This window comes from Furipterus horrens, unplaced genomic scaffold, assembly GCF_987537825.1.
Source record: "Furipterus horrens unplaced genomic scaffold, mFurHor1.1.pri manual_scaffold_11, whole genome shotgun sequence".
NCBI classification, from domain to species: domain Eukaryota; kingdom Metazoa; phylum Chordata; class Mammalia; order Chiroptera; family Furipteridae; genus Furipterus; species Furipterus horrens.
In genome coordinates, this window is record NW_028327181.1 from 33183412 (window position 1) to 33193546 (window position 10135).

At 41.0% G+C, this 10135-nt stretch overlaps 1 pseudogene; it reads left to right on the forward strand.

The window, feature by feature from the left end:
• The first annotated feature begins 3024 nt into the window (after positions 1–3024).
• On the forward strand, positions 3025–8753 carry LOC149997368 (cathepsin F pseudogene; annotated as a pseudogene).
• The last annotated feature ends 1382 nt before the right edge of the window (positions 8754–10135 follow it).

The window sequence follows — 10135 nt, forward strand, 5'->3', positions numbered from 1 at the left end:
ACGTTGTAGTCAACACCGGCAACTCCTGTGGCGCACCTGAAGCCAAGCTGTATTGACTCCGTCTTTCCCTTGGATCCTTCAGCTGCGAAGAGAGGGGGGGTCTGCTGCATGGGCAACAGCAGACCCTCCATATCACCCCGCCCAGGCTCTGTAGCTTCAGCTTCACTGGAGAGGACACTCCAGCGTCATCGCAAGGTGTCGATTCAACACGGGAGGAGACAGATACCGTGTCACTCCCGAGTCGGACTGCACAGCCATTCTCGGCGGTGCAGATAGACTCTTAAGAAGCTACACCATCGTCTCTCGAGACGGACGGCTGCCGACGACGACTGTAGATGGTTCTCAAAAAATTAAAAATAAAACTGCCTTTATGACCCAGCAACTCTACTTCTGGGCATATATCCAAAGGATTTCAACATACTAATTCAAAACAACATATGCACCCTATGTTCACTGGGGTATTATTTACAGTAGCCAAGATCTGGAAGCAACCCAAGTGCCCATCAACAGACAAGTGGATAAGAAAGTAGTAAAAATATACGATCAAATATTACTTGGCCATAAAAAGGACAAACTTGTAACCATTTGTGATAGCATGGGTAGAGTATTATGCTCAGTGAAATAAGTCACACAAAGACAAATACCACATGATTTCACTTATATGTGGACTCTAAATAACAATACAAATGAACAAACAAAATTGAAACAGACTCGTAGACCGAGAGTGAACTGGTGGTGGCCAGATGGGCAACGATTTGGAAGACTGTGTGGAAAAGATGAACTAATTAAGAAATACTAAATGGCAGTTACAAAATAGTCACAGGAATATAAAATAAAGAATAAAGAATATAGTGAATGATATTGTAATAACTATGTGTGGTGCCTGATGGATACTGGAAATATCAAGAGAAACACTCTGTAAAGTATATGATTATCTAACTACTATGCTGTATATCTCAAACTAATACAAAATAATATTGAATGCAAACTGTAATTAAAAATAAATTTTAAAATTCTATATTACAAAAGTTGTTGTAATTTATGCAGACAAGACAAATCTGGAGAGTGAATGAACAGTGAACTCAACAGGAAAGAATCACAAGGCTGATTAGACTAAGGCTACCAGTAAAGACTTAGGGAGCACTGTAAGCCAAGACTCTCTCCTGTTCTTTCTCAAAATCCTAAACCCTGGACTGCCAACTAAAAAACAAGAGCTGGGGTCCTAGGGAAGAGTGATTGAAAGCACGTGAACTGATTGTTGCAAATTTACACCTTAGCATCAGATAATAACAAAGCAAAACTCTTAATCATTTTATTATTTTAATTTTTTAAGTATATTTTATTGATTATGTTATTAGAGCAGTTCCAACTTTTTTCCCCTTTGCTCCCCTCTGCCCAGTACCCGCCTTCCCTCCAGCAATCCCACTCCTCTTAGTTCATGTCCATGGGTCGTGCATATACGTTCTTTGGCTTCACACTTTCCTATATTGTTCTTACCTTCCCCCTGTCTATTTTGTACCAACCAATTATGCTTCTTAATCCCTGTACCATTTCCCCATTTCTCCCCCTTCCCTCTCCCAGCTGATAACTCTCCAAATGATCCCATACCTATGATTCTGTTCCTATTCTGGTTTTCTAGTTGGATTTTGTTGTTTTTTTTTTAGATTCAGTTGTTGATAGTTGTGAGTTTGTTGTCATTTTAGTGTTCATAGTTTTGATCTTATTTTCTTAAGTAAATCCCTTTGACATTTCATATAATAATGGCTTGGTGATGATGAACTCTTTTACCTTTACCTTGTCTGTGAAGCACTTGATCTGCCCTTTCACTCTAAATGATAGCTTAGCTTTGCTGGATAGAGTAATCTTGTTTGTGGGTCCTTGCTTCTCATCACATTTAATACTGCTTGACAGTTTCTTCTTTCCTGCAAAGTGTCTTTTGAGAAATCAGCTGAGAGTCTTATAGGCACCCCTTTGTAAGCAACTCTCCATTTCTCTCTTGCTGCTTTTAGGATTCTCTCTTTATCTTTCACCTTTGGCATTTTAATCATGACGTGCCTTGGTGTGGTCCCTTCTGGGTCCAGCTCGCTGAGGACTCTCCGTGGTTCCTGGACTTGTATGTCTATTTCCTTTACCAAATTTGGAAAGTTTTCCTCCATTATTTTTCACATAAGTTTTCAATTTCTTGCTGTTCCTCTTCTCCTTCTGGCACCACCATGATTAGGATGTTGGCATGTTTAAAGTTGTCCCAGAGGTTCCCAAGCCTCTCCTCATTTTTTTCAATTCTTGCTCCCTCATTCTGTACTGGTTGACTGCTTTTTCCTTCCTTATGTTCCAAACCATTGATTTGAACCCCGGTTTCCTTCTCTTCACCACTGGTTTTGTGTGGACTTTCCTTCGTGTCACTTAGCATAGCCTTCACTTCTTCTCTTATGCATTTGCTGTACTCAAGCATATCTGTCAAGGCTGTGAGCATCTTTATCACCAGTGTTTTGAATCCTGCATCTGTTACATTGGCTATCTCCTCATCTGTTAAGTTGGCTATCTCCTCGTTGCTTAGTTCTCCCACTGGAACCTTGATCCATTTCCACTTTTGGGCCATACTTTTCTGTCTCCTCATTCTGACAGAGTCCTGTGTTTGTTTGCCTCTGTGTCTTAGGTAGAGCTGTCACTCCTGTTATGTTGTAAGGGGTGGAGCCTTAGGGATTCATCAGTACAGGGTGACTTGTTTCACCACGTTATGGCACTATATGTGGGGGAGGGGTCTGAGAGGGAACAATGCCACTTGCCCAGCACTCGCCCCTTTTCCAGGCACTTCTCCTACTCATATATGGAACTGGTGCCCCTCTAGCTGTTGTCCTGGCCATTCTTCCAAGAGTAGGTGGGTCTGTGGATGTTTTAGGACCATGGAGGCCCTTTAAAAAAGCAGACTCCACTGAGAGAGTGGCAGTTTCTGCCTCTGTCCCTACCCCCATTGGTTTGCACAGTCAGAAGCAATGAGACTTGATTATCCTCAGTGCTGCGACCATGAACTGGGTGGTATGGTGAGGAACTGAAAACACTCCTCGGGTGTCTCTACTTACTTTTTAAAATGTGTAACTGCTTTCTGCTGGCCTGTCACTGCTGCCGCTGCTGCCACCACCACACCACATCTTCTCCGCCCTGGCTCTGCCCCTCCTACCTGTCTGAATGAGTATTTATTCTTTATATCCTTGTTTGTTGGACTTCCATGCAGTTTGATTTTCTGGAATTTCTGATTGTTTCTAGTTTTGAGTAGTTGTATTCCTTCTTAGTTGTGGGGGAGACGTAGTGAGTCTGTCTACGCCTCCATCTTGGCCAGAAGTCTTCTTAATTGTTTTATACTACTTTATTTTAGAAATAATAAGATAAACTAAATGTAAAGAGAAAAAGGGCAGAAGAAAAATAAGTATTATATTATCAAATAGAGACAGGAATGGAGCTGATATAAAAAAATATATAATAAAGACCTATGCATTTGCAGGGAGTATGAGGAGAGGGCATATAAATTTAGCTCTAAACTGGCTGGCAGTCTATCTAAAGGAAAACCTGATCTTTTATACAATGAACAGTATCCAGAAGATAAACTATCTCAGTCTTCTTCATATAAAAGAAATTGCTATAAAATAATGTCCCTTTTCTTAAAAAAAGCAACTTTTCAAACTGTGACAGAAGGCAAAGAGGGGTGAGCCCTGTTCTTCATGAAAAAAGGAGCTAGGATGGAGTGAAAAGAGCATGAATTTCTTTCTCTACAGATGATCCTGAAGGTTATAAGGATTAAACGACACCATGTTTGCAGACTGCCTGTAGTACCTGACGCACGGTAGAGGCTCAATGAATGATGGCCCTTATTACAAAGATGAAGATGGGGAAGATGATATAGGGAAGGGGGAGAGAGAAAACTACTTGGAGACCCAGTTCAATTAGGTCATTACTTAGTAAATAATCTTGGCAAAGTCACTACTTCTCTGAGCCTCCTCTATAAAACTGGAATAATGTAATCTACTTCACAGGTTTGACGTGAGAATTAAATAAGACAATGTGTACAAATATTTTTTTTAACGAAGGTGCTTTTTACAAATAGGGAACCATCAATAAGCAATCTTTCTATGACAGCTAGCACAGAGCCACACATACCTGATCTTTAGTAAGTGTTTTCTTTCCATGATGATGATGAGCAGCTAAAGTAAGAGCTCTCGCACTTACACTTTTTGCTCCAGTCACATTTGTACTCTGCCCTCTAAGGGCCTTCACACATGCTGATTCCTCTGCTTTAACAATCTTCTCCCATAGCCACCTTTCACCTGAACCACCTACTTACTCATCATTCAGGGTGCAGCCTAGAAGTCCCTTCTTCCAGGAAGTCTTTCCTGACCTTCCTGATTAGACTTCATGAATCCCCAAACTGCCCTACTTGTCTGGGGTGATAACACTGTCTTATAATATTCAGTTTTCTTGTCCACAACCTCCTACTGGATTGTAAATTTTTGAAGTCAGGGAATTCAATTTTTCTTTATTATTGTATCTATAACATGCAGCATTGTGCAGACACAGAGAAGGCATTGAGTAAATATTAACTAAATTGTGAGATAATAAAAGTGAATTCAAAACACCATAGTTTTGTCATGTAGCTCTTCATTTTTTTATTGGTGCTATGATGCTTACTTAGTTGCCATTCTTCCTTGCACTAAGGTTGTAGCTTCCATATTCTCAATTAAAGTTATCAAGTGCTCGAAATTATAGTTAAACATATACTCATTCAAATTTCAAAGCCATCTTCTAGAAAGCTTAGAAACATTAAAAAATAGTTTACATTTTAATTTTTATCCAAGATCACTTAGAAGAATTCAATAAATCAGTTCAACAAGCTTTTATTATGAACCAAGATTTTTCTCTAACTTTTTTACAACCTTGTACAGTTCAAAAAAAAGTAACTTACATTCTTTCACTTATTCATAAATCATTAATATGCTAGCTTTAATGAGCTTTATAAGATGGAAAAAATCATCCTTTCATTAAAGTAGTTGAAAGCACCTTTTCCTCTTTAATATGGAGATCATGTTTTACAGAAGAGAAACCTAAATAAATAAAAATATTGTCACTTCCTAATACCAAGATATTGGTGCCTATAAATTTGAAGCATCAAATCTGACTAAATATATTTCAATATTATTTTTCTATATTTTTGGAATATACATAAGATTTCAGTGAGATATTCCAAAGCGCTTGAAAAGCTTTTCAACAATAGTGAATTTTTTAGCAAATAGTAGAAGAAGTGTTAATGTTTTGGTCATCTATGACCACAAAGAGCTATTGAATGGAGAAATAAAATTATTTCTGCAACTCTGTGCAGCTAACATCCAACATAGGACCTTTCATCACAGCCTTATAAATATCTTCTGCATCACAGGTACTGTCAGAACTGAATAGAAACACTTGAAAATAAGTCTTTTTATAGACAGTAAGCTATTATTTTCTAGTACATAGCAAACTGGCTGACAGCCAACCTTATATTTAGCTACTCCTGGAAGAAAAAAATAAGACAGTTAATTGGTTTGTGTAAGAAGAGTAAAATATCTTTAATAAAAAATACAGCCCATGCCAGTTAAATGCTACAGTAAGTATTTTCTCAGGAAGTCATGTTGACAGCATCACACAGATTGAAACAGATATCTTAAATAACAACTAGTGATATATTTCCTCTGGGTATTCTCTCTCTCTTTCTTTACTTACAAGGTATAAACATGTGCAATGTTTTCAACTGAATCAATCTTTCAGGTATTCTAAAATCACTGCAGTTGGTAAACAGTAGATCCAATCTAATATATTTTTACAATAAATTCCCACATTACCCCAAGTCTATGTAAATCTGTCTAGCTCACATGGACATAATCTGTAAAGCACTTCAGTGTTAATTCAACCCAGTAGTTTACAGCTAAGGTTTTATAAAGGCTGTAACTTGCCCCCTGTCACATAGCAATGACTATTAGCAGAGCTTGGTAAAAAATTCAGGTCTACTGAGCCCTACTAAGGGCTCTGTCCCTTATCCCATGTGAGTCTTCTACACCTACTTCTTATGAATCAGGAGCTAAGTCAATATTCTAAAACCATGTTTATACACACACACACACCTAAAGACTATCAGCAGTTTGCTTGATTAAGGAAAAACTTAGACTCTTTTTGGAATCCACCCAAAGGAGTATAATAGTACATGTTGTCTGAATGGGAGATGTCACAAAAGAACTTTCCTGAAAGTTTGGTGATCAAACCAAATTAGAAACAAAGGTAAAACCAGAAGAAAAACCCAGGTCATAGAAGGTGAATAGTGTACTTGCTCAAAAGAGCAAGGTGGGTGCACCCTAGACATAGGCAAAAAGGTCAGTGGGGAAGATAGACAATAACTGAGAATGACAAGTGGCCAGAGATTTTTACATGTAGTCTGGTATCTGCTGAGAAAAGTCCTGTGCATCTCAATAATACTGGTGGATGACAGCATTTCCTAATGCAGGCAATCTGGGTAGAACATTCTCACTTGTCCTTGTGACAAAGAAACCACCCTTTGTGGCCACATCTTGTCACTGTGATTCTGTGATGAATGGCATAATACCTGTATTAACAAGTGCCAACTGGAAGAGCTCCTGCCTCCACTCCCAAGCTTAGACTTGCTGCCACTCTCATTCACCTTTGTATCCTCACCTACTGATTAGATTAACATCCAAATTCCAAGATCAAGGCCCAGCACAAAGTCTAAGAACCATACACAGAATGGAGTTTTCATTTAGGTAGTCAAATCACATTAGTCATTACTCATCTCCCCCCCCCCAAATGAAGTTTTCTTTATTTGGGAGTGTGATGAAATTTTGAATCATCAAATGATTTGATTAGGTCAGGGTAAAACAAGAATGAAAAAAAAATCTCTCCTACTCATTTACATTCTAGATATGTAAAAAAAAATGCTTACAAAGAACACTGAAAGTTTCATAATTTTCACCATTACCTAAAATTTTTTTCATAGCTTATTTCAGAGTTTTTAAGTCAACAGAAACTACTTTTCACCCTCATTACATTTCAAAGAAATCAAGTAAATTGACTGTGATCATGCAGGTGAAAACAGGGACTTAGTCCTCCAGTTCTAGGTTCTCTAAGTCTAAGACACCACCCAGATTGACTCTGGTTTGGAGCAAAATACTAGGCAACAAAGCAGCTTGGTTGGTAGAATTCTGTTTCTGTTGGGGGTGAATGTGTTGAACCTCTATTGCTAAGAATAGATCAAACTACCTTGAAAGGAGTGTTGGTTTCTAAAGAAATCTCCTCTTGGAGAGTGTTTATTCTCCTTGACCCAACTGTTTATATGAATTTCAGGTAACACATCATCAATTGCACAACATATGGAAATATATTCAAGATATTACATAGCTCAGAGACGTCTTCTCTCATATTTCCATTAAAAGTTCCCAGCTATGCTAAAACATTTTTAGTCCCAAATGAGGTATGTTTCAGTGAAGGAGATGATGGAGAGAACTTAAAGAATGCTCTAAGGAGGTACTCCCTGAAGGTGACTGTGGAGGAGCCGCCCTGCAACGATCCCATGATGTGCCAGCTCCCTAAGAAAACCCTGCTCTGCACCTTCGAAGTCCTGGATGAGCTAGAAAAACACACACTGCTGAGGCAGGACTGTGGCCCTGTGGATACCAAGACTACAGGTGACAAAAACGAGACTTTCAGTTCATTCTTCCCACTGTTGAACAAGGCTGCCCTGCCCCAAAACTTTTCTGTGGACATGGTTTCACTCTTCAAGCACTTTGTCACCACCTATAACCGGACATATGAGACAGAGGAGGAAGCCCAGTGGCGCATGTCTGTCTTTATCAATAATATGGTATGAGCTCAGAAGATCCAGGCCCTGGACCATGGCACAGCTCAGTATGGAGTCACCAAGTTCAGTGACCTCACAGAGGATGAGTTCCGCACCATCTACTTGAATCCACTCCTCAAAGAGGAGACTGGCAAGAAGATGCGCCTAGCCAAGCATGTTGATGACCCTGCCCCACCTGAGTGGGACTGGAGGAACAAGGGGGCTGTCACCGAAGTCAAGAACCAGGGTATGTGTGGCTCCTTCTGGGCCTTCTCAGTTACAGGCAACGTGGAGGGCCAGTGGTTCCTGAAACAGGGGGACCTGCTCTCCCTCTCTGATCAGGAGCTGGTGGACTGCGACACACTGGACAAGGCCTGCATGGGTGGCTTGCCCTCCAATGCCTACTCAGCCGTAAAGACTCTGGGAGGGCTGGAGACAGAGCATTATTACAGCTACCATGGCCATTTGGAGACCTGCAACTTCTCTACAGAGAAGGTCAAGGTTTACATCAATGACTTGGTGGAGCTAAGCAAGGATGAACAAAAGCTGGCGGCCTGGCTGGCCAAGAAGGGCCTCATCTCCTTCGCCATCTATGCCTGTGGCATGCAGTTCTACCGCCGTGGGATCTCCCGCCCGCTGAGGCTTCTCTGCAGCCCTTGGCTCATTGGCCATGCTGTGCTGTGCTGCTCTGGGGCTCTGGCAACCGCTCTGATGTTCCCTTCTGGGCCCTCAAGAACAGCTGGGGCACTGACTGGGGTCAAGAGGGCTACTACTACTTGCATCGCGGTCCGGGGCCTGTGGTGTGAACGTCATGGCCAGTTCAGCGGTGGTGGACTGAGGAGCACCAGCTCAGGACCTGGTGCTGACCAGAGCAGGCCCTCCGCCAGCCGACCTGCATGTCCAGGCCCCTCTCCAGGAGGCACAGCTGGCTGAGGGGTGGGCGCTGGGTACCTCAGGGTGAGCAAAGGGTACTGGGCTGGGCGTACAGCCCCTACCGCCCTCCACCCAGTCCCACTCTGAGGTTCCACAGCTGCACCTCTGTGGAGTTGTGGTAGCTGGGAGGGTCTTGGGGTGAAGGATGATGTCTTGGCAGCTGAAGCTGGGACAGGAACCCTGGGCTTGGGAAAGGAACAGGTGGGAAGCAGATATTCTGGTCTTAAATCCAGCTTGACCTCAGCAGGCTCTGGTTTCCTGTCCAAGTTTTCTGCTGTCTGATTCTATAAATTCTGGTCCCCCTTGACCTGGGGACAGTGTTCCCTTCCACATATAGACAAACTGTTGTAACCACCCTCTACTAAAAGCAATAAAGAGGTGTCCTCAGCTAAAAAAAAAAAAAAAAAAAAAAAAAAAGAATGCTCTAAGGAAGGGGAGAATTGCAAAAAGAGAAGAACTTGCCAAAAAAAATTATCAGCTGTCTTGAGAGAAAGGATTTATTTCTCTCATGACACAGTGTTAAGGCCTAAAGCCTGCGATGTGCAATTTCCAATTTGTGTCACTGTTCCTGATTTCTTTTTCTAAACTAGGTAACAAAGATCAGAGGATGAAAAAGTGGACAGAGGTGAGTCTGTGTGTGTGTTCAAGTGTGCAGACATATGTGTATGGGTGTTTCTATGATGGTGAGATGTACAGTCTGTTGGAAATAATGTAGTAATTCTGAAAGTATTCGTTTCCAAGTCTTTTTCAGACTTTAATAGCCTCAGACTTATATGATAATGTATTTTAGCTTCAAAAAATTTTTTCTGCTTCATGGAAAACCTTTCTCCAACAATATGGGATTTTTAAAAATTTACTGAATTCTCACTATGGTTCAGAGGCAAAGTGAGGGAATGGAGATACAATGTGACCAAGATAGACCCAGTCCTGCTCTCATGGGGATTATATTCTATTGAGAAAGTCCTAAAACCCTGTCCTAAGGGCAGATCTCACATCTGTCAATGAGATCCAAGAAGAGTGTTCAAGTCCTAGAGACACAGGATGAATCAGCTAGCCCACTCACACCTCTAATCCCCTGGATAAGCTCAATGCTTAAAACTTGGAATCCTTGCAAGGTCTGACTGACTATACCTGTGACAACCACACTTCCAGAAAAGAGACACACACAAAATTATTTGGATAATTCCTCTTTCCATTCACCTGAAATGGGTCTTGTCACTAATGCCTTAGAAATTTTAGATCCCTGGTTACTATTGTTTTTATCTTGCTTGATCTCACTCTGTCATTGACAAATGGAAGCTATTCCTCCACATACACCCAGCACTATGATTT